Source organism: Bombina bombina, chromosome 9 (assembly GCF_027579735.1).
Source record: "Bombina bombina isolate aBomBom1 chromosome 9, aBomBom1.pri, whole genome shotgun sequence".
NCBI classification, from domain to species: domain Eukaryota; kingdom Metazoa; phylum Chordata; class Amphibia; order Anura; family Bombinatoridae; genus Bombina; species Bombina bombina.
Genome location: NC_069507.1, coordinates 2,203,402 through 2,229,874, shown reverse-complemented (window position 1 = coordinate 2,229,874; position 26,473 = coordinate 2,203,402). Strand labels below are relative to the sequence as shown.

Genomic DNA, 26,473 nt, shown 5'->3' with positions numbered 1-26,473 from the left:
TGTATACCCTGTCACACACACACAATCCTGTATACCCTGTCACACACACACAAAATCCTGTATACCCCTCCCCCCTCCTGTGCATATCAATATCACCCTGGTCTCTTCATGCATAACCCCCCCCATGCATATCAATATCACCCTGGTCTCTTCATGCATAACCCCTCTCCTGTGCATATCAATATCACCAGGGTGATATTGATATGCACAGGAGGGGGGGTTATGCATGAAGAGACCAGGGTGATATTGATATGCACAGGAGGGGGGGTATGCATGAAGAGACCAGTGTGATATTGATATGCATGGGAGGGGGGTTATGCACGAAGAGACCAGGGTGATATTGATATGCATGGGGGGGGGGGGGGTTATGCATGAAGAGACCAGTGTGATATTGATATGCACAGGAGGTGGGGGGGGGGGGTTATGCATGAAGAGACCAGTGTGATATTGATATGCACAGGAGGTGGGGGGGGGGGGGGTTTATGCATGAAGAGACCAGTGTGATATTGATATGCACAGGAGGTGGGGGGGGTTATGCATGAAGAGACCAGTGTGATATTGATATGCACAGGAGGGGGGGGGGGGTTATGCATGAAGAGACCAGTGTGATATTGATATGCACAGGAGGGTGGGGGGGGGGTTATGCATGAAGAGACCAGTGTGATATTGATATGCACGGGAGGGGGGGGGGGTTAAGCATGAAGAGACCAGGGTGATATTGATATGCACGGGAGGGGGGGGGGGGGTTAGGCATGAAGAGACCAGTGTGATATTGATATGCACAGGAGGGGGGGGGGTTATGCATGAAGAGACCAGGGTGATATTGATATGCACAGGAGGGGGGGGGGTTATGCATGAAGAGACCAGGGTGATATTGATATGCACAGGAGAGGGGGGGGGTTATGCATGAAGAGACCAGTGTGATACTGATATGCACATGAGGGGGGGGGTTATGCATGAAGAGACCAGTGTGATATTGATATGCACATGAGGGGGGGGGGGGGTTATGCATGAAGAGACCAGTGTGATATTGATATGCACATGAGGGGGGGGGGGGGGTTATGCATGAAGAGACCAGTGTGATATTGATATGCACAGGAGGGGGGGGGGGGTTATGCATGAAGAGACCAGGGTGATATTGATATGCACAGGAGAGGGGTTATGCATGAAGAGACCAGGGTGATATTGATATGCATGGGGGGGGGTTATGCATGAAGAGACCAGGGTGATATTGATATGCACAGGAGGGGGGGGGGGGGTATGCATGAAGAGACCAGGGTGATATTGATATTCACAGGAGGGGGGTTATGCATGAAGAGACCAGGGTGATATTGATATGCACAGGATGGGAGGGGGGGGGGTTATGCATGAAGAGACCAGGGTGATATTGATATGCACAGGAGGGGGGGTTATGCATGAAGAGACCAGGGTGATATTGATATGCACAGGAGGGGGGGGGGGGGGTATGCATGAAGAGACCAGTCTGATATTGCTATGCACAGGAGGGGGGTTATGCATGAAGAGACAATGGTGATATTGATATGCACAGGAGGGAGGGGTTATGCATGAAGAGACCAGTGTGATATTGATATGCACGGGAGGAGGGGGGGTTATGCATGAAGAGACCAGGGTGATATTGATATGCACAGGGGGGGGGGGGGGTTATGCATGAAGAGATCAGTGTGATATTGATATGCACAGGAGGGGGGGTTATGCATGAAGAGACCAGGGTGATATTGATATGCATAGGAGGGGGGGTTATGCATGAAGAGACCAGGGTGATATTGATATGCATAGGAGGGGGGGTTATGCATGAAGAGACCAGGGTGATATTGATATGCATGGGGGGGGGGTTATGCATGAAGAGACCAGGGTGATATTGATATGCACATGAGGGGGGGGGGGGGGTTATGCATGAAGAGACCAGTGTGATATTGATATGCACAGGAGGGGGGGGGTTATGCATGAAGAGACCAGGGTGATATTGATATGCATGGGGGGGGGTTATGCATGAAGAGACCAGGGTGATATTGATATGCACACACACAATCCTGTATAGCCTGTCACACACACACAATCCTGTATAGCCTGTCACACACACACAATCCTGTATAGCCTGTCACACACACACACAATCCTGTATACCCTGTCACACACACACACAATCCTGTATACCCTGTCACACACACACACAATCCTGTATACCCTGTCACACACACACACAATCCTGTATACCCTGTCACACACACACACAATCCTGTATACCCTGTCACACACACACACAATCCTGTATACCCTGTCACACACACACACAATCCTGTATAGCCTGTCACACACACACACAATCCTGTATAGCCTGTCACACACACACACAATCCTGTATAGCCTGTCACACACACACACAATCCTGTATACCCTGTCACACACACACACAATCCTGTATACCCTGTCACACACACACACAATCCTGTATACCCTGTCACACACACACACAATCCTGTATACCCTGTCCACACACACACAATCCTGTATACCCTGTCACACACACACACAATCCTGTATACCCCTGTCACACACACACACAATCCTGTATACCCTGTCACACACACACACAAATCCTGTATACCCTGTCACACACACACACAATCCTGTATACCCTGTCACACACCACACACAATCCTGTATACCCTGTCACACACACACACAATCCTGTATACCCTGTCACACACACACACAATCCTGTATACCTGTCACACACACACACACACAATCCTGTATACCCTGTCACACACACACACAATCCTGTATACCCTGTCACACACACACACAATCCTGTATACCCTGTCACACACACACACACAATCCTGTATACCCTGTCACACACACACACACAATCCTGTATACCCTGTCACACACACACACACAATCCTGTATACCCTGTCACACACACACACACACAATCCTGTATACCCTGTCACACACACACACACAATCCTGTATACCCTGTCACACACACACACAATCCTGTATACCCTGTCACACACACACACAATCCTGTATACCCTGTCACACACACACACAATCCTGTATACCCTGTCACACACACACACAATCCTGTATACCCTGTCACACACACACACAATCCTGTATACCCCTGTCACACACACACACAATCCTGTATACCCTGTCACACACACACACAATCCTGTATACCCTGTCACACACACACACAATCTGTATACCCTGTCACACACACACACAATCCTGTATACCCTGTCACACACACACACAATCCTGTATACCCTGTCACACACACACACAATCCTGTATACCCTGTCACACACACACACACACAATCCTGTATACCCTGTCACACACACACACAATCCTGTATACCCTGTCACACACACACACAATCCTGTATACCCTGTCACACACACACCACAATCCTGTATACCCTGTCCAACACACACACAATCCTGTATACCCTGTCACACACACACACAATCCTGTATACCCTGTCACACACACACACAATCCTGTATACCCTGTCACACACACACACAATCCTGTATACCCTGTCACACACACACAATCCTGTATACCCTGTCACACACACACACAATCCTGTATACCCTGTCACACACACACACAATCCTGTATACCCGGTCACACACACACACAATCCTGTATACCCTGTCACACACACACACAATCCTGTATACCCTGTCACACACACACACAATCCTGTATACCCTGTCACACACACACACAATCCTGTATACCCTGTCACACACACACACAATCCTGTATACCCTGTCACACACACACACACACAATCCTGTATACCCTGTCACACACACACACACACACAATCCTGTATACCCTGTCACACACACACACACACAATCCTGTATACCCTGTCACACACACACACACAATCCTGTATACCCTGTCACACACACACACACACAATCCTGTATACCCTGTCACACACACACACAATCCTGTATACCCTGTCACACACACACACAATCCTGTATACCCTGTCAAACACACACACAATCCTGTATACCCTGTCACACACACACACAATCCTGTATACCCTGTCACACACACACACAATCCTGTATACCCTGTCACACACACACACACACAATCCTGTATACCCTGTCACACACACAATCCTGTATACCCTGTCACACACACAATCCTGTATACCCTGTCACACACACAATCCTGTATACCCTGTCACACACACACACAATCCTGTATACCCTGTCACACACACACACAATCCTGTATACCCTGTCACACACACACACAATCCTGTATACCCTGTCACACACACAATCCTGTATACCCTGTCACACACACAATCCTGTATACCCTGTCACACACACAATCCAGTATACCCTGTCACACACACAATCCTGTATACCCGTCTCACACACACAATCCTGTATACCCTGTCACACACACACACACAATCCTGTATACCCTGTCACACACACAATCCTGTATACCCTGTCACACACACAATCCTGTATACCCTGTCACACACACAATCCTGTATACCCTGTCACACACACAATCCTGTATACCCTGTCACACACACAATCCTGTATACCCTGTCACACACACACACAATCCTGTATACCCTGTCACACACACAATCCTGTATACCCTGTCACACACACAATCCTGTATACCCTGTCACACACAAAATCCTGTATACCCTGTCACACACACAATCCTGTATACCCTGTCACACAAACAATCCTGTATACCCTGTCACACACAAAATCCTGTATACCCTGTCACACACACACAAAATCCTGTATACCCTGTCACACACACAATCCTGTATACCCTGTCACACACAAAATCCTGTATACCCTGTCACACACAAAATCCTGTATACCCTGTCACACACAAAATCCTGTATACCCTGTCACACACAAAATCCTGTATACCCTGTCACACACACACAAAATCCTGTATACCCTGTCACACACACAAAATCCTGTATACCCTGTCACACACACACAATCCTGTATACCCTGTCACACACACAATCCTGTATACCCTGTCACACACACAATCCTGTATACCCTGTCACACACACAATCCTGTATACCCTGTCACACACACAATCCTGTATACCCTGTCACACACACAATCCTGTATACCCTGTCACACACACAATCCTGTATACCCTGTCACACACACAATCCTGTATACCCTGTCACACACACAATCCTGTATACCCTGTCACACACACAATGCTGTATACCCTGTCACACACACAATCCTGTATACCCTGTCACACACACACACAATCCTGTATACCCTGTCACACACACACACAATCCTGTATACCCTGTCACACACACACACAATCCTGTATACCCTGTCACACACAATCCTGTATACCCTGTCACACACACACACAATCCTGTATAGCCTGTCACACACACAATCCTGTATACCCTGTCACACACACACAATCCTGTATACCCTTTAACACACAATACTATATACGCTTTCACACATAATACTATATACCCGTCACATATAATACTATATACCCAGTTACACATAATACTATATACCCTGTCAACCCAAGCCATAACATAGAGCAATCTGATCGCAGAAACTGCAGCCTGCCCGCAGAAAGAACGGGCAGGTCCATTGGAGAGAATTTTCTTCAACCTGATTTTATTTTTATTTTTTTCTGATTGGCCAGCGCAGTGATTTCAAATTGACAACAAGCAAACAAACATTTTTTGAACAATTATTGGCTGCTCCTGAAATTGATACATAGATGCACTATTTGATCTGCCAGAACGGGAGGAGGAGCTTTCACATAATCTCTGTGACTGTCTGCAAGGTGAGTAAGTGTACCGCAAGCTTTTTATCACTGCAGCTCCTGTTTGAAACTTGAGTCCCTTCCTTGGATCGCTGTTGCCTTATTGTGTGCAGGAGGTGGTGAGCAGTGCACTAATTATAGCATGTCATTTAGTTATTGTAGCCGCCGTTCCGAAGTCTGTTTTGAAAGCAGCAGTACATGTGACACTGACAAGTGCATCCCTTTCATCCCCAGCTTCTTGTTAACTGTGCCTGCCCAGTATAGTACAGTTTTATTGGGCTGTCACTTTATGTACAACACAGTAGTTAGTATGGTGGTATACGAGTTATATGTATATAATATATTGCAGGAGGTACTGTATGTGTAAAGAGTTGAGGGTGATATGGATATGCATGCTCGTTTGAAATTCAGAGTTGCATTGTTTTGTTGTTGTGCATTCTTTGATCGAGCTATTCTGTACTTAATGGTCCTTTAAAACATGCATATATAAGTATTTAGTATGGCATGGGGGGGTTATGCATGAAGAGACCAGGGTGATATTGATATGCACAGGAGGGGGGGGGGGTTATGCATGAAGAGACCAGGGTGATATTGATATGCACAGGAGGGGGGGGTTATGCATGAAGAGACAAGGGTGATATTGATATGCACAGGAGGGGAGGGGGGGGTTATGCATGAAGAGACCAGGGTGATATTGATATGCACAGGAGGGGGGGGGGGTTATGCATGAAGAGACCAGGGTGATATTGATATGCACAGGAGGGGAGGGGGGGGTTATGCATGAAGAGACCAGGGTGATATTGATATGCACAGGAGGGGGGGGGGGGGTTATGCATGAAGAGACCAGGGTGATATTGATATGCACAGGAGGGGAGGGGGGTTATGCATGAAGAGACCAGGGTGATATTGATATGCACAGGAGGGGGGGGGGGGGGTTATGCATGAAGAGACCAGGGTGATATTGATATGCACAGGAGGGGGGGGGTTATGCATGAAGAGACCAGGGTGATATTGATATGCACAGGAGGGGGGGGGTTATGCATGAAGAGACCAGGGTGATATTGATATGCACAGGAGGGGGGGGGGTGTATGCATGAAGAGACCAGGGTGATATTGATATGCACAGGAGGGGGGGGGGTTATGCATGAAGAGACCAGGGTGATATTGATATGCACAGGAGGGGGGGTTATGCATGAAGAGACCAGTGTGATATTGATATGCACAGGAGGGGGGGGGGGGTTATGCATGAAGAGACCAGGGTGATATTGATATGCACAGGAGGGGGGGGGGGGTGTATGCATGAAGAGACCAGGGTGATATTGATATGCACGGGAGGGGGGGGGGGGTTAGGCATGAAGAGATCAGTGTGATATTGATATGCACAGGAGGGGGGGGGGGGTGTATGCATGAAGAGACCAGTGTGATATTGATATGCACAGGAGGGGGGGGGTTATGCATGAAGAGACCAGGGTGATATTGATATGCACAGGAGGGGGGGGGGGTATGCATGAAGAGATCAGTGTGATATTGATATGCACAGGAGGGGGGGGGTTATGCATGAAGAGACCAGGGTGATATTGATATGCACAGGAGGGAGGGGTTATGCATGAAGAGACCAGGGTGATATTGATATGCACAGGAGGGGGGTTATGCATGAAGAGACCAGGGTGATATTGATATGCACAGGAGGGGGGGGGGTGTTATGCATGAAGAGACCAGGGTGATATTGATATGCACAGGATGGGGGGGGGTTATGCATGAAGAGACCAGGGTGATATTGATATGCACAGGAGGGGGGGGGGGTTATACATGAAGAGACCAGGGTGATATTGATATGCACAGGGGGGGGGGTTATGCATGAAGAGACCAGGGTGATATTGATATGCACAGGAGGGGGGGGGGGTTATGCATGAAGAGACCAGGGTGATATTGATATGCACAGGAGGGAGGGGTTATGCATGAAGAGACCAGTGTGATATTGATATGCACGGGAGGGGGGGGGTTATGCATGAAGAGACCAGGGTGATATTGATATGCACAGGAGGGGGGGGGGGGTTATGCATGAAGAGACCAGTGTGATATTGATATGCACAGGAGGGGGGGGGTTATGCATGAAGAGACCAGGGTGATATTGATATGCACAGGAGGGGGGGGGTTATGCATGAAGAGACCAGTGTGATATTGATATGCACAGGAGGGGGGGGGGTGTATGCATGAAGAGACCAGTGTGATATTGATATGCACAGGAGGGGGGGGGTTATGCATGAAGAGACCAGGGTGATATTGATATGCACATGAGGGGGGGGGTTATGCATGAAGAGACCAGGGTGATATTGATATGCACAGGAGGGGGGGGGGTATGCATGAAGAGATCAGTGTGATATTGATATGCACAGGAGGGGGGGGGGTTATGCATGAAGAGACCAGGGTGATATTGATATGCACAGGAGGGAGGGGTTATGCATGAAGAGACCAGGGTGATATTGATATGCACGGGAGGGGGGGGGGGGTTATGCATGAAGAGACCAGGGTGATATTGATATGCACAGGAGGGGGGGGGGTTATGCATGAAGAGACCAGTGTGATATTGATATGCACAGGATGGGGGGGGGGGGTTATGCATGAAGAGACCAGGGTGATATTGATATGCACAGGAGGGGGGGGTTATGCATGAAGAGACCAGTGTGATATTGATATGCACAGGAGGGGGGGGGGTTATACATGAAGAGACCAGTGTGATATTGATATGCATGGGGGGGGGGGGGGTATGCATGAAGAGACCAGGGTGATATTGATATGCACAGGAGGGGGGGGGGGGTTATGCATGAAGAGACCAGGGTGATATTGATATGCACAGGAGGGGGGTTATGCATGAAGAGACCAGGGTGATATTGATATGCACAGGAGGGGGGTTATGCATGAAGAGACCAGGGTGATATTGAAATGCACAGGAGGGGGGTTATGCATGAAGAGACCAGGGTGATATTGATATGCACAGGAGGGGGGGTTATGCATGAAGAGACCAGGGTGATATTGATATGCACAGGAGGGGGGTTATGCATGAAGAGACCAGGGTGATATTGATATGCATGGGAGGGGGGGGGGGGGGTTATGCAAGAAGAGACCAGGGTGATATTGATATGCATGGGGGGGGGGGGTTTATGCATGAAGAGACCAGGGTGATATTGATATGCACAGGAGGGGGGGGGGGGTTATGCATGAAGAGACCAGTGTGATATTGATATGCACAGGATGGGGGGGGGGGGGTTTATGCATGAAGAGACCAGGGTGATATTGATATGCACGGGAGGGGGGGGGGGGGTTAGGCATGAAGAGACCAGTGTGATATTGATATGCACAGGAGGGGGGGGGGGGTTATGCATGAAGAGACCAGGGTGATATTGATATGCACAGGAGGGTGGGGGGGGTTATGCATGAAGAGACCAGTGTGATATTGATATGCACAGGAGGGGGGGGGTTATGCATGAAGAGACCAGTGTGATATTGATATGCACAGGAGGGGGGGGGGGGTTATGCATGAAGAGACCAGTGTGATATTGATATGCACAGGAGGGGGGTTATGCATGAAGAGACCAGGGTGATATTGATATGCATGTGGGGGGGGGTTATGCATGAAGAGACCAGGGTGATATTGATATGCACAGGAGAGGGGGGGGGTTATGCATGAAGAGACCAGGGTGATATTGATTATTGATATGCACAGGAGGGGGGTTATGCATGAAGAGACCAGGGTGATATTGATATGCACAGGAGGGGGGGGTTATGCATGAAGAGACCAGGGTGATATTGATATGCACAGGAGGGGGGGGGGGTACGCATGAAGAGACCAGTCTGATATTGATATGCACAGGAGGGGGGGGTTATGCATGAAGAGATCAGTGTGATATTGATATGCACAGGAGGGGGGTTATGCATGAAGAGACCAGGGTGATATTGATATGCACGGGAGGGGGGGGGGTTATGCAAGAAGAGACCAGGGTGATATTGATATGCATGGGGGGGGGGGGGTTATGCATGAAGAGACCAGGGTGATATTGATTATTGATATGCACAGGAGGGGGGTTATGCATGAAGAGACCAGGGTGATATTGATATGCACAGGAGGGGGGGTTATGCATGAAGAGACCAGGGTGATATTGATATGCACAGGAGGGGGGGTTATGCATGAAGAGACCAGGGTGATATTGATATGCACAGGAGGGGGGGGGGTTATGCATGAAGAGATCAGTGTGATATTGATATGCACAGGAGGGGGGGTTATGCATGAAGAGACCAGGGTGATATTGATATGCATAGGAGGGGGGGGGTGTATGCATGAAGAGACCAGGGTGATATTGATATGCATGAAGAGACCAGGGTGATATTGATATGCACATGAGGGGGGGGGGGTAATGCATGAAGAGACCAGTGTGATATTGATATGCACAGGAGAGGGGTTATGCATGAAGAGACCAGGGTGATATTGATATGCACGGGAGGGGGGGGGGGGGGGTTATGCATGAAGAGACCAGGGTGATATTGATATGCACAGGAGGGGGGGGGGGGTTATGCATGAAGAGACCAGGGTGATATTGATATGCACAGGAGGGGGGGGGGTTATGCATGAAGAGACCAGGGTGATATTGATATGCATGGGGGGGGTTATGCATGAAGAGACCAGGGTGATATTGATATGCACAGGAGGGGGGGGGGGTTATGCATGAAGAGACCAGGGTGATATTGATATGCACAGGAGGGGGGGGGGGGTTATGCATGAAGAGACGAGGGTGATATTGATATGCACAGGAGGGGGGGGGGTGTATGCATGAAGAGACCAGGGTGATATTGATATGCACAGGAGGGGGGGGTATGCATGAAGAGACCAGGGTGATATTGATATGCACGGGAGGGGGGGTTATGCATGAAGAGACCAGGGTGATATTGATATGCACAGGAGGGGGGGGGGGGTATGCATGAAGAGACCAGGGTGATATTGATATGCACAGGAGGAGGGGGGGGGTTATGCATGAAGAGACCAGGGTGATATTGATATGCACAGGAGGGGGGTTATGCATGAAGAGATCAGTGTGATATTGATATGCACAGGAGGGGGGGTTATGCATGAAGAGACCAGGGTGATATTGATATGCACGGGAGGGGGGGGGGGTTAGGCATAAAGAGACCAGTGTGATATTGATATGCACAGGAGGGGGGGTTATGCATGAAGAGACCAGGGTGATATTGATATGCACGGGAGGGGGGGTTATGCATGAAGAGACCAGGGTGATATTGATATGCACAGGAGGGGGGGGGTTATGCATGAAGAGACCAGGGTGATATTGATATGCACGGGAGGGGAGGGGGGTTATGCATGAAGAGACCAGGGTGATATTGATATGCACGGGGGGGAGGGGGGTTATGCATGAAGAGACCAGGTTGATACTGATATGCACAGGAGGGGGGGGGGGGGTTATGCATGAAGAGACCAGGGTGATATTTATATGCACAGGAGGGGGGGTTATGCATGAAGAGACCAGTGTGATATTGATATGCACAGGAGGGGGGGGGGGGGTTATGCATGAAGAGACCAGGGTGATATTGATATGCATGGGGGGGGTGTATGCATGAAGAGACCAGTGTGATATTGATATGCACAGGAGGGGGGGGGGGAGTTATGCATGAAGAGACCAGGGTGATATTGATATGCACAGGGGGGGGGTTATGCATGAAGAGACCAGGGTGATATTGATATGCACGGGAGGGGGGGTGTATACATGAAGAGACCAGGGTGATATTGATATGCATGGGGGGGGGGGGTTATGCATGAAGAGACCAGGGTGATATTGATATGCACAGGAGGGGGGGTTATGCATGAAGAGACCAGGGTGATATTGATATGCACAGGAGGGGGGGTTATGCATGAAGAAACCAGTGTGATATTGATATGCACAGGAGGGGAGGGGGGTTATGCATGAAGAGACCAGGGTGATATTGATATGCATGGGGGGGGTGTATGCATGAAGAGATCAGTGTGATATTGATATGCACAGGAGGGGGGGGGGGTTATGCATGAAGAGATCAGTGTGATATTGATATGCACAGGAGGGGGGGGTTATGCATGAAGAGACCAGGGTGATATTGATATGCAGGAGGGGGGGGGGTTATGCATGAAGAGACCAGTGTGATATTGATATGCACAGGATGGGGGGGGGGGGTTATGCATGAAGAGACCAGGGTGATATTGATATGCACAGGATGGGGGGGGGGTTATGCATGAAGAGACCAGGGTGATATTGATTTGAACAGGAGGGGGGGGGTTATGCATGAAGAGACCAGGGTGATATTGATATGCATGGGGGGGGGGGGTTATGCATGAAGAGACCAGTGTGATATTGATATGCACAGGAGGGAGGGGGGGTTATGCATGAAGAGACCAGGGTGATATTGATATGCACAGGATGGGGGTGGGGGGTTATGCATGAAGAGACCAGGGTGATATTGATATGCACAGGAGGGGGGGGTTATGCATGAAGAGACCAGGGTGATATTGATATGCACAGGAGGGGGGGGGTGTATGCATGAAGAGACCAGGGTGATATTGATATGCATGGGGGGGGGTTATGCATGAAGAGACCAGTGTGATATTGATATGCACAGGAGGGGGGGGGGGTATACATGAAGAGACCAGGGTGATATTGATATGCACAGGAGGGGGGGGTGTATGCATGAAGAGACCAGGGTGATATTGATATGCATGGGGGGGGGGGGGGTTATGCATGAAGAGACCAGTGTGATATTGATATGCACAGGAGGGGGGTTATGCATGAAGAGACCAGTGTGATATTGATATGCACAGGAGGGGGGGGGGGGTTATGCATGAAGAGACCAGGGTGATATTGATATGCACAGGAGGAGGGGGGGTTATGCATGAAGAGACCAGGGTGATATGGATATGCACAGGAGGGGGGGTTATGCATGAAGAGACCAGGGTGATATTGATATGCACGGGAGGGGAGGGGGGTTATGCATGAAGAGACCAGGGTGATATTGATATGCACATGAGGGGGGGGGTTATGCATGAAGAGACAAGGGTGATATTGATATGCACAGGAGGGGGGGTTATGCATGAAGAGACCAGGGTGATATTGATATGCACAGGAGGGGGGGGGGGTGTATGCATGAAGAGACCAGGGTGATATTGATATGCATGGGGGGGGGGGTTATGCATGAAGAGACCAGGGTGATATTGATATGCACGGGAGGGGGGGTTATGCATGAAGAGACCAGGGTGATATTGATATGCACAGGAGGGGGGGGGGGGGTTATGCATGAAGAGACCAGGGTGATATTGATATGCACGGGGGGAGGGGGGTTATGCATGAAGAGACCAGGGTGATATTGATATGCACGGGGGGAGGGGGGTTATGCATGAAGAGACCAGGGTGATATTGATATGCACGGGGGGAGGGGGGTTATGCATGAAGAGACCAGGTTGATACTGATATGCACAGGAGGGGGGGGGGGTTATGCATGAAGAGACCAGGGTGATATTGATATGCACAGGAGGGGGGGTATGCATGAAGAGACCAGGGTGATATTGATATGCACAGGAGGGGAGGGGGGGTTATGCATGAAGAGACCAGTGTGATATTGATATGCACAGGAGGGGGGGGGGGGTTATGCATGAAGAGACCAGGGTGATATTGATATGCATGGGGGGGGTGTATGCATGAAGAGACCAGTGTGATATTGATATGCACAGGAGGGGGGGGGGGGAGTTATGCATGAAGAGACCAGGGTGATATTGATATGCACAGGAGGGGGGGGGGGGAGTTATGCATGAAGAGACCAGGGTGATATTGATATGCACGGGAGGGGGGGGGTGTATACATGAAGAGACCAGGGTGATATTGATGTGCATGGGAGGGGGGGGGTGTATACATGAAGAGACCAGGGTGATATTGATATGCATGGGGGGGGGGGTTATGCATGAAGAGACCAGGGTGATATTGATATGCACAGGATGGGGGGGTTATGCATGAAGAGACCAGGGTGATATTGATATGCACAGGAGGGGGGGGTTATGCATGAAGAGACCAGGGTGATATTGATATGCACAGGAGGGGGGGGTTATGCATGAAGAGACCAGTGTGATATTGATATGCACAGGAGGGGAGGGGGGTTATGCATGAAGAGACCAGGGTGATATTGATATGCATGGGGGGGGGGTTTATGCATGAAGAGACCAGTGTGATATTGATATGCACGGGAGGGGGGGGGGGGTTATGCATGAAGAGACCAGGGTGATATTGATATGCACAGGAGGGGGGGGGGGGGTATGCATGAAGAGACCAGTGTGATATTGATATGCACAGGAGGGGGGGTTATGCATGAAGAGACCAGGGTGATATTGATATGCACAGGAGGGGGGGGGGGTTATGCATGAAGAGACCAGGGTGATATTGATTTGAACAGGAGGGGGGGTTATGCATGAAGAGACCAGCGTGATATTGATATGCATGGGGAGGGGGTATGCATGAAGAGACCAGGGTGATATTGATATGCACAGGATGGGGGGGGGTTATGCATGAAGAGACCAGGGTGATATTGATATGCACAGGAGGGGGGGGGGGGGTTATGCATGAAGAGACCAGGGTGATATTGATTTGAACAGGAGGGGGGGGGTTATGCATGAAGAGACCAGCGTGATATTGATATGCATAGGGGGGGGGGTGTATGCATGAAGAGACCAGGGTGATATTGATATGCACAGGAGGGGGGGGGGGTTATGCATGAAGAGACCAGGGTGATATTGATATGCACAGGATGGGGGGGTTATGCATGAAGAGACCAGGGTGATATTGATATGCACAGGAGGGGGGGTTATGCATGAAGAGACCAGTGTAATATTGATATGCACAGGAGGGGAGGGGGGTTATGCATGAAGAGACCAGGGTGATATTGATATGCACAGGAGGGGGGGGTTATGCATGAAGAGACCAGTGTGATATTGATATGCACGGGAGGGGGGGGGGGTTATGCATGAAGAGACCAGGGTGATATTGATATGCACAGGAGGGGGGGGGGGGGGTTATGCATGAAGAGACCAGGGTGATATTGATATGCACAGGAGGGGGGGGGTTATGCATGAAGAGACCAGGGTGATATTGATATGCACAGGAGGGGAGGGGGGGTTATGCATGAAGAGACCAGTGTGATATTGATATGCACAGGAGGGGAGGTTGTGCATGAAGAGACCAGTGTGATATTGATATGCACAGGAGGGGGGGTTATGCATGAAGAGACCAGGGTGATATTGATATGCACAGGAGGGGGGTGTATGCATGAAGAGACCAGTGTGATATTGATATGCACAGGAGGGGGGTTATGCATGAAGAGACCAGGGTGATATTGATATGCACGGGGGGGGGGGGGGGGTTATGCATGAAGAGACCAGGGTGATATTGATATGCACAGGAGGGGGGGGGGGTATGCATGAAGAGACCAGGGTGATATTGATATGCATGGGGGGGGGGGTTATGCATGAAGAGACCAGTGTGATATTGATATGCACAGGAGGGGGGTTATGCATGAAGAGACCAGGGTGATATTGATATGCACGGGGGGGGGTTATGCATGAAGAGACCAGGGTGATATTGATATGCACAGGAGGGGGGGGGTATGCATGAAGAGACCAGGGTGATATTGATATGCATGGGGGGGGGGGTATGCATGAAGAGACCAGGGTGATATTGATATGCATGGGGGGGGGGGGTTATGCATGAAGAGACCAGGGTGATATTGATTATGCCGGGGGGGGGGTGTATATGGATGTCAAAATGACCTGTAGAAAAAAATTTTACTACAAAAAATCTCATTGCAGAAAATGAAAAAAAGTTCTGCTTCTGGGCCCTGTTACACATAATACTATATACCCTATATCACACATAATACTATATACCCTATATCACACATAATGCTATATACCCTATATCACACATAATGCTATATACCCTATATCACACATAATGCTATATACCCTATATCACACATAATGCTATATACCCTATATCACACATAATGCTATATACCCTATATCACACATAATGCTATATACCCTATATCACACATAATACTATATACCCTATATCACACATAATACTATATACCCTATATCACACATAATACTATATACCCTATATCACATATAATACTATATACCCTATATCACACATAATACTATATACCCTATATCACACATAATACTATATACCCTATATCACACATAATGCTATATACCCTATATCACATATAATGCTATATACCCTATATCACATATAATACTATATACCCTATATCACATATAATACTATATACCCAGTCACATATAATACTATATACCCTATATCACACATAATACTATATACCCTATATCACACATAATACTATATACCCTATATCACACATAATACTATATACCCTATATCACACATAATACTATATACCCTATATCACACATAATACTATATACCCTATATCACACATAATACTATATACCCTATATCACACATAATACTATATACCCTATATCACACATAATACTATATACCCTATATCACACATAATACTATATACCCTATATCACACATAATACTATATACCCTATATCACACATAATACTATATACCCAGTCACAAATGATACTATATACTAGGGTTGCACCGATACTAGTATCGGTACCGATACCAAGTACTTGCATGAGTACTTGTACTCGTGCAAATGCACCGATACTTAAACCGATACCTCCACTTACTACCCATATGCTATCTTGGGGTGTTTTTTTCAAACTGCATGTTCCCATTTCATTTAAAGCTGGAGTGGAGACTAAACTAAAAATTGTTTACTACTGTTCTGTCAATACAAATTCCTCTTATTTGTATTATTGTAGGAGAGATCACTGTACTGCGTTCAGACAAACCCCTGAAGTACTGGGCAGTTAATAAACTTTGATTTCCAGCTCTGGCTAAAATGGCCCAAAAATATCTTTCTGCCCCATGCAGTAGTGTGGAAAGTTGAAACTCCTTACTGATAGCAAAAACAGACTTATAGCTGAACATGCAGAGATGCTTCTGTTCTGTTCCTTAAAATGAACTTGCCACTAACTTTTGAAAAATTATTCTAATTGCTAGATTGCCTTTTATACTGCTAGTTCTCATCTTGCACAATTATGTTCAAAACATACTGTACTCTGAGGAACATCTTATCTTATATAATTGCAGGAAGAGTACTCAAAGGAAAACTTAAGTTAATCTCAATGAACACTCATCCTGCAATTATAGGACTAGATTTAGATTACATGTTATTGGCAAGCTTTACCAATGCTCTGTTCACATTTCCAACTCAATAGCCTTTAGTGGAGTAGGACGTGTAATGAGAGCGTTGGTAAAGCTTACCAGTCAAATGTAATCTAGCCCATAGTGTTGTTCACAATGATTAAACAATATTCTGTTCTATTTTTTACTTTTTGGTTGGTTGCAATTTTATATTTGTTATTTATTGTTGTTTTTAATATATTTTATTGTAATATTTTTATTTCTAAACATGTTTTAAACATGTTTTAAACATGTTCTGTGAACTTTGTGACAAATAAAACCTGTTTTATTATTCCATAATGTCTTTTGAGCTACAGTCCTTCATAATTATGAAGAATGAATCTTAAATAATTAGTCTGTATTGTGCTTGGTAAATTGTCACATGACATAAAAAAAAAGTATCGGTAATTGGTATCGGCGAGTATTTGAAAACAAGTATCGGTACTTGTACTCGGTCTTAAAAAAATGGTATAGTGCAACCCTACTATATACCCTATATCACACATAATACTATATACCCTATATCACATATAATACTATATACCCTATATCACACATAATACTATATACCCTATATCACACATAATACTATATACCCAGTCACACAATACTATATACCCTATATCACACATAATACTATATACCCTATATCACATATAATACTATATACCCTATATCACATATAATACTATATACCCTATATCACACATAATACTATATACCCTGTCACACATAATACTATATACCCTGTCACACATAATACTATATACCCTGTCACACATAATACTATATACCCTGTCACACATAATACTATATACCCTGTCACACATAATACTATATACCCTATATGACACATAATACTATGTACCCTATATCACACATAATACAATATACCCTATATCACACAATACTATATACCTAGTCACAAATGATAATATATACCCAGTCAAAAATGATAATATATACCCTATATCACACATAATACTATATACCCTATATCACACATAATACTATATACCCTATATCACACATAATACTATATACCCTATATCACACATAATACTATATACCCTATATCACACATAATACTATATACCCAATATCACACATAATACTATATACCCTATATCACACATAATACTATATACCCTATATCACACATAATACTATATACCCAATATCACACATAATACTATATACCCTATATCACACATAATACTATATACCCAGTCACACATAATACTATATACCCTATATCACACATAATACTATATACCCTATATCACACATAATACTATATACCCTATATCACACATAATACTATATACCCTATATCACACATAATACTATATACCCTATATCACACATAATACTATATACCGTCACACATAATACTATATACCCTGTCACACATAATACTATATACCCTGTCACACATAATACTATATACCCTGTCACACATAATACTATATACCCTATATGACACATAATACTATGTACCCTATATCACACATAATACAATATACCCTATATCACACATAATACTATATACCTAGTCACAAATGATAATATATACCCAGTCAAAAATGATAATATATACCCTATATCACACATAATACTATATACCTTATATCACACATAATACTATATACCTTATATCACACATAATACTATATACCTTATATCACACATAATACTATATACCTTATATCACACATAATACTATATACCTTATATCACACATAATACTATATACCTTATATCACACATAATACTATATACCTTATATCACACATAATACTATATACCTTATATCACACATAATACTATATACCTTATATCACACATAATACTATATACCTTATATCACACATAATACTATATACCTTATATCACACATAATACTATATACCCTATATCACACATAATACTATATACCCTATATCACATATAATACTATATACCCTATATCACATATAATACTATATACCCTATATCACATATAATACTATATACCCTATATCACATATAATACTATATACCCTATATCACACATAATACTATATACCCTGTCACACATAATACTATATACCCAGTCACAAATTATACTATATACCCTATATCACACATAATACTATATACCCAGTTACATATACTGTAATACTATATACCGTATATCACACATAATACTATATACCCTATATCACATATAATACTATTGTGACAGACCCTTCTGTCAGGACTGAAGGAGTTAATTGTGTTTAGCTAAGAAACTAATTTCTAAAGACAGAGTTGCTGGCTCCAGCTATAATCTAATTAGTGCTAAGCATTCTATTGTTTGATCACCTCCAGAGAGAAAACGCCTAAGAGATAAGAAGGGCCAAGAGTGTCTTGTGGTTGAAGTGTTTAAGTAATATAATTCTATTGTATCATGTCAAAGGGCTTGTTCCCTCCATGTAATGTACAACAGCCTTTCAACCCCCATCTGGGGGGGGGGGGGGTCAGACCTGCATAAATACTAGGCATAGCCTTTTAATAAATGTCATTCTGTTTTAAACCTGAAAACTGGCTGGGTTGTGAATTGCTGATTCCCTATGCAGGACATTGTTCATCTGATATTAACCTTGGTACACTGTTGGTACCGTAACAACTATATACCCAATATCACATATAATACTATATACCATATATCACACATAATACTATATACCCAGTTACATATACTGTAATACTATATACCCAATATCACACATAATACTATATACCCAATATCACATATAATACTATATACTCAGTCACAAATGATACTATATACTCAGTCACAAATGATACTATATACCCAGTAACATATACTGTAATACTATATACCCTATATCACATATAATACTATATACCCTATATCACATATAATACTATATACCCTATATCACACATAATACTATATACCCTATATCACACATAATACTATATACCCTATATCACACATAATACTATATACCCTATATCACACATAATACTATATACCCTATATCACATATAATACTATATACCCTATATCACACATAATACTATATACCCTATATCACACATAATACTATATACCCTATATCACACATAATACTATATACCCTATATCACACATAATACTATCTACCCTATATCACACATAATACTATCTACCCTATATCACACATAATACTATCTACCCTATATCACACATAATACTATATACCCTATATCACACATAATACTATATACCCTATATCACACATAATACTATATACCCTATATCACATATAATACTATATACCCTATATCACACATAATACTATATACCCTATATCACACATAATACTATATACCCTATATCACATATAATAACATATAACCTGTCACACATAATACTATATACCCTATATCACACATAATACTATATACCCTATATCACATATAATACTATATACCCTATATCACACATAATACTATATACCCTATATCACATATAATAACATATAACCTGTCACACATAATACTATATACCCTATATCACACATAATACTATATACCCTATATCACACATAATACTATATACCCTATATCACATATAATACTATATACCCTATATCACATATAATAACATATAACCTGTCACACATAATACTATATACCCTATATCACACATAATACTATATACCCTATATCACACATAATACTATATACCCTATATCACATATAATACTATATACCCTATATCACACATAATACTATATACCCTATATCACATATAATACTATATACCCTGTCACACATAATACTATATACCCTATATCACACATAATACTATATACCCTATATCACACATAATACTATATACCCTATATCACACATAATACTATATACCCTATATCACATATAATACTATATACCCTATATCACATATAATACTATATACCCTATATCACATATAATACTATATACCCTATATCACATATAATACTATATACCCTATATCACACATAATACTATATACCCTATATCACACATAATACTATATACCCTATATCACATATAATAACATATAACCTGTCACACATAATACTATATACCCTATATCACACATAATACTATATACCCTATATCACACATAATACTATATACCCTATATCACATATAATAACATATAACCTGTCACACATAATACTATATACCCTATATCACACATAATACTATATACCCTATATCACACATAATACTATATACCCTATATCACATATAATACTATATACCCTATATCACACATAATACTATATACCCTATATCACATATAATACTATATACCCTGTCACACATAATACTATATACCCTATATCACATATAATACTATATACCCTATATCACACAATACTATATACCCTATATCACACATAATACTATATACCCTATATCACACATAATACTATATACCCTATATCACACATAATACTATATACCCTATATCACACATAATACTATATACCCTGTCACACATAATACTATATACCCTATATCACATATAATACTATATACCCTATATCACACATAATACTATATACCCTATATCACATATAATACTATATACCCAGTCACATATAATACTATATACCCTATATCACACATAATACTATATACCCTATATCACACATAATACTATATACCCTATATCACACATAATACTATATACCCTGTCACACATAATACTATATACCCTATATCACATATAATAACATATAACCTGTCACACATAATATGATTTACCTTGTCACATTACGTAACACATTTTAGCTTATATCCTCCTGTCACAACCTATACCAAAATAAAAATACACCCTGTATGTCACGTCACATTACATCAGGCACAACCCACTTCATACCCAACATGATGTCACGCTAATGGTCACATATGAACCCACCAGCTGCTGCAACCTGTGACGTTTAGACGCTTCCTGCGCAATTCTGTGACGCACATCCAGTACCCTAGAGAAGGAAGTGTTCAAAGATGTCTGGCAGCCGACTGGAGCACCACAGGAAACATGTGACCTCCACTCTAGACAGGAAACATGTGATCTCCACTCTAGACAGGAAACATGTGACCTCCACTTGTCTTGCTGCCGACTGGAGCTCCACCCTAGACAGGAAACAAGTGACCTCAACTCTACACAGGAAACATGTGACCTCCACTGTCTAGCTGAGAAGGGTCTAGCATCAGACTGGAGCTCCACCCTAGACAGGAAACATGTGACCTCCACCCTACACAGGAAGCATGTGACCTCCACTCTTCTACACAGGAAGCATGTGACCTCCACTTGTCTAGCTGCAGACTGGAGCTCCACTCTAGACAGGAAATATGTGACCTCCACTCAAAGGTTTTTTTATGTTTGTTTGTTTTTAAATCAACTTTAATGTAACAACTAATAGACAATAATTTGGATTTTCTGTGTGGTTATATACAAATCCTGAGCCCCTTAATAGGACAGACGTTCTCAGCCTGGCCCAATGCTATTTAAGGTAAATAAACTGGTGCCAACCTTGTCACCTCATATATTGTACCTTTTTTAAATAAGTAACTGGTAATTTGAAAGGGTTAAAATCCTGTGGGCCACTCATTTCTGTGTGGATGTATACAGGGCGTGAGCATTATAGCACAGACGTTCTCAGCCTGGCCCAATGCTTTTTTTATGGCAAAAATCACATATTTTACTTTTTCTAAATAAGTTACTGCTATTTAAAGGGTTTATTTGCCATATAAAGCTTTAGGAGAGTCTGATAACACTTGGATTGTACAAAGGGGCTCACGCCCTATATAACCACACAGAAATCAGTGGCCCAAAGGATTTTAACTATTTTAAAATACTATTTACTTACTTAGTAAAGGTAAAATATATAAAGTGGCAAGGTTGGCACCAGTTCATTTGCCATAGAGAGTGTTGGGTCAGGCTGAGAACATGTCTCTCCTATGATGGGGCTCACATTCTGTATATATCCACACAGAAATGAGTGGCCCAAAGGATTTTACCCTTTCAAATACCAGTTACTTATTAAAAAAAAGGTAAAATATATGAGTTGACAAGGTTGGCACCAGATTGTTTGCCATAAAGAGTGTTGTGCCAGGCTGAGAACGTCTGTCCTATAAAGGGGCTCAGGATTTGTATATAACCACACAGAAATGAGTTGCCCAAAGGATTTTAAAGGGACATTATAATAATAAAAAAAAACTTATTAAAAATTGTTTAAACATGTTGAAACAAAAAACTTTTTAAATGTATTTCTATTTTTAAATATGTACTTCGCTGCAATGTAAATTTCAATTTGTATTGGTTTTCAAACCCACTCCGTGGGTGCTGTTGCCAGTCGTCCAATCCGGGCTGACAACCCAGGTTGGAATATGGCGCCACTTTGCCACAAAGTGCATGTGCAAGCTCTATTGACGTAATTGAAGTCATCACTTGCTGGATGTCTCTGCTGAGTGTAGGAGTCCCGCTCAATCAATCACAGATCAGAAGAGTTAGCTGCGCTGACAAGGTAAGATGTGTCCGCTTAGAGAATCTCCCTTGTATTAGCAAGCAATTTTACTTGTATGGCAAAAAGATATTCATAAAGGGAAACCACATGGGTGCATTTGGGTATTGAACAGAAGCAGTTTTGTAATGTACATGCATTAGCAAAAATGCTTCTAATAAAAGCTATAGCTGTTTCAAAAGTGTATTTAAGTATGCACCGTGCACCAGCATTTTAAACACGGCACTTGCTCAGAGAGCCTAAGGTGCTTGTACCATCTGGTAATCACTCAATTTGATAATTGCTGACATGATACAAGCCCCACTGATTATCTGAGCAGCTGCATTATACATAAACATTTAATAAATTGTTATAAAATAAGATAATCTAATAAACAATCAGCCAGCACTACTCAGGTTCTGAACCAAAAATGGCCCTTTTCCTAAGCTTACATTCCTTTTACTTTTTTAACAGGAATGTAAGCTTAGGAAAGTGCCCATGTTTAGTTCTGTGCCAGGTAATTGTTTGCTAAATGTATCCATCAATCTGCAGGCTCTACTCAGGTGCTGAACCAAACCTGTCCCTTTACCTAAGCTTACATTCCTTCCTTTTTCTTTACAGGAATGTAAGCTTAGGAAAGTGCTCATGTTTAGTTCTGTGCCAGGTAATTGTTTGCTAAATGTATCCATCAATCTGCAGGCTCTACTCAGGTGCTGAACCAAACCTGTCCCTTTACCTAAGCTTACATTCCTTCCTTTTTTTCTTTACAGGAATGTAAGCTTAGGAAAGTGCCCATGTTTAGTTCTTTACCAGATTAGTGCCAGGTAATTATTTAACCCTAACCCTAATATCCTCGCCTGTGTGGCCAAAAATCCTAGCGCGGGCCCTGGATTGGTGGAAGCCGGATTCTTCATTTGGTCTGGCGTTCAATAAGAAAAGACAAGCATTTTAACAAAACCGGTGAAATGTAAACTTTGATAAATTAAAGTATTTTTAAAAACCGGGCACACATTCACTTTAAAGAATAGAGGAAGGAGCAAGAATGTCCTAAAATGGACAACATACAGTATATGTTATAGTTATCTGCATAGCTTAGTGTAACATGCATAGCATAGCCAATCCATTAAAAGGACTGTTCAGCTTCATAAATGTTTTATATAAATAAAGTAGTTGTTTTAAAGGTAGAGGAAACAATTGTGCTAATCCTGAAGGTAAAAAATATTTTACAAAATGGTCTAACAACAAAACCATTTATGTTGTTATCTTAAGTGTGTGAATCTTATACATAACAGAAGGGGTGGGAATGTCATCTGGAAGAAGCAGGTTTTGTTTAATAAAATGGTTGTGTTTTTATGTTACATTGTAACTTTACAGATTGGAAGGTCCAGGAGTTGGAACTTTAGACTTGGGGGTGGGGGGGAGGGGGGCTAGTTTGGAAATTTTGAACTGGGACAGATTCTCTAGAACCTGCTCTGCTTTCATGATGATGAGAGTCCCGGAGCCTTTTGTTCAAGTGGCGGCAGTTCCTGTCTTGCTTTATCTCTCCTGCTTATTTGTTTCCTCCATCTACTTGGCTTTATGAATAACTAAGGATAATACAAGTGGGAGGGATTTAATGCTCTGCTGTGTTTGTTGGAGTGTCTTTTGCCTCCTCCTAATGGTCAGAGGGGAATTCCATGTGTTGACTGTCATGAAAGAACTGCATAAAACGTGTTATTTTATCTATATGTACGTACACCTTTTTTGAGTTATAAATAAGATTTAAAGGAACAGTCAAAAGTAAATTCTTAATTCAGACATAGGTTCCAATTTATCATGGCCCGAATGGGGCAGTATACACCTGTTTCCGCGCGAGTCTTTAGGGTCGCCAGAAACAGGAGTTAAGAAGCAGCGGTCTTAAGACCGCTGCTCCTTAACTAGTCCGCCTGCTCTGAGGAGGTGGACAGCAATCCGATCGGGTTGATTGACACCGCCTGCTAGCTGCCAATTGGCCGCAAATCTGCAGGGGACGGCATTTCACAAGGAATGCTTGTGCAATGATAAATGCCAATAGCATATGCTGTCGGCATTTATCAATGTCTGGCGGACATGATCGCTACAGCAGATCATGTCCGCCAGACACATGATAAATTGTCGCTCTTAGCCTGGATTTTTCAAAATATTTTAAGTTTACATATATTATCAATTTTTTTGTTGTTCTCTTTGTTTAATAGTTTACCTAAATTGACCTTATATTTTTAATATAGATAAACAATATCCAGCTCCCGTTTTGGCTACTCCTTAGCAGTATTTCTATTGGAGACTTCTTTGTGAATGGATATTATATTCTAATTTCCTGTATGTATTCCCATGGTTGCATGGTATATATCAATATATGTTATATTGTTGTGTTCTGTATATATCTAAAGCATATAGAGGCCAGTGCAAGTTAATAAAGATCCAGTGAGAGATGGCCTCTTGGTAATTATTGTTGGCACCTTGAAGTGTGAGTGTATATTTATCTTTTTTTTTACTGCGTAGATTAGGATGACTGGGGACAATGGTAGTGCCCCCCAAAAAGCCAACACTCTTGATCCAACTATGTATACTTTTCACAAATGAGCAGTCTTTTTACCCCATGGCCACCAGTAACATAAATCATCTTTTTTATTCTTCAGCTGCTGCACCACACATAAGCAGTAGTGATCTGTGTCTCT

The 26,473-nt window shown here is 43.1% G+C and overlaps 1 protein-coding gene across 1 annotated transcript in view; it reads right to left on the bottom strand.

The window, feature by feature from the left end:
- Nucleotides 1-22,231, bottom strand: part of LOC128639724 (probable E3 ubiquitin-protein ligase HERC4) — a 346,975-nt gene extending 324,744 nt beyond the window's left edge. The window contains exon 1 of the mRNA XM_053691838.1: nucleotides 22,154-22,231. The gene's annotated coding sequence lies outside the window, so the exon portion shown is untranslated. The remainder of the gene's footprint in view (nucleotides 1-22,153) is intronic.
- Nucleotides 22,232-26,473: the final 4,242 nt, after the last annotated feature.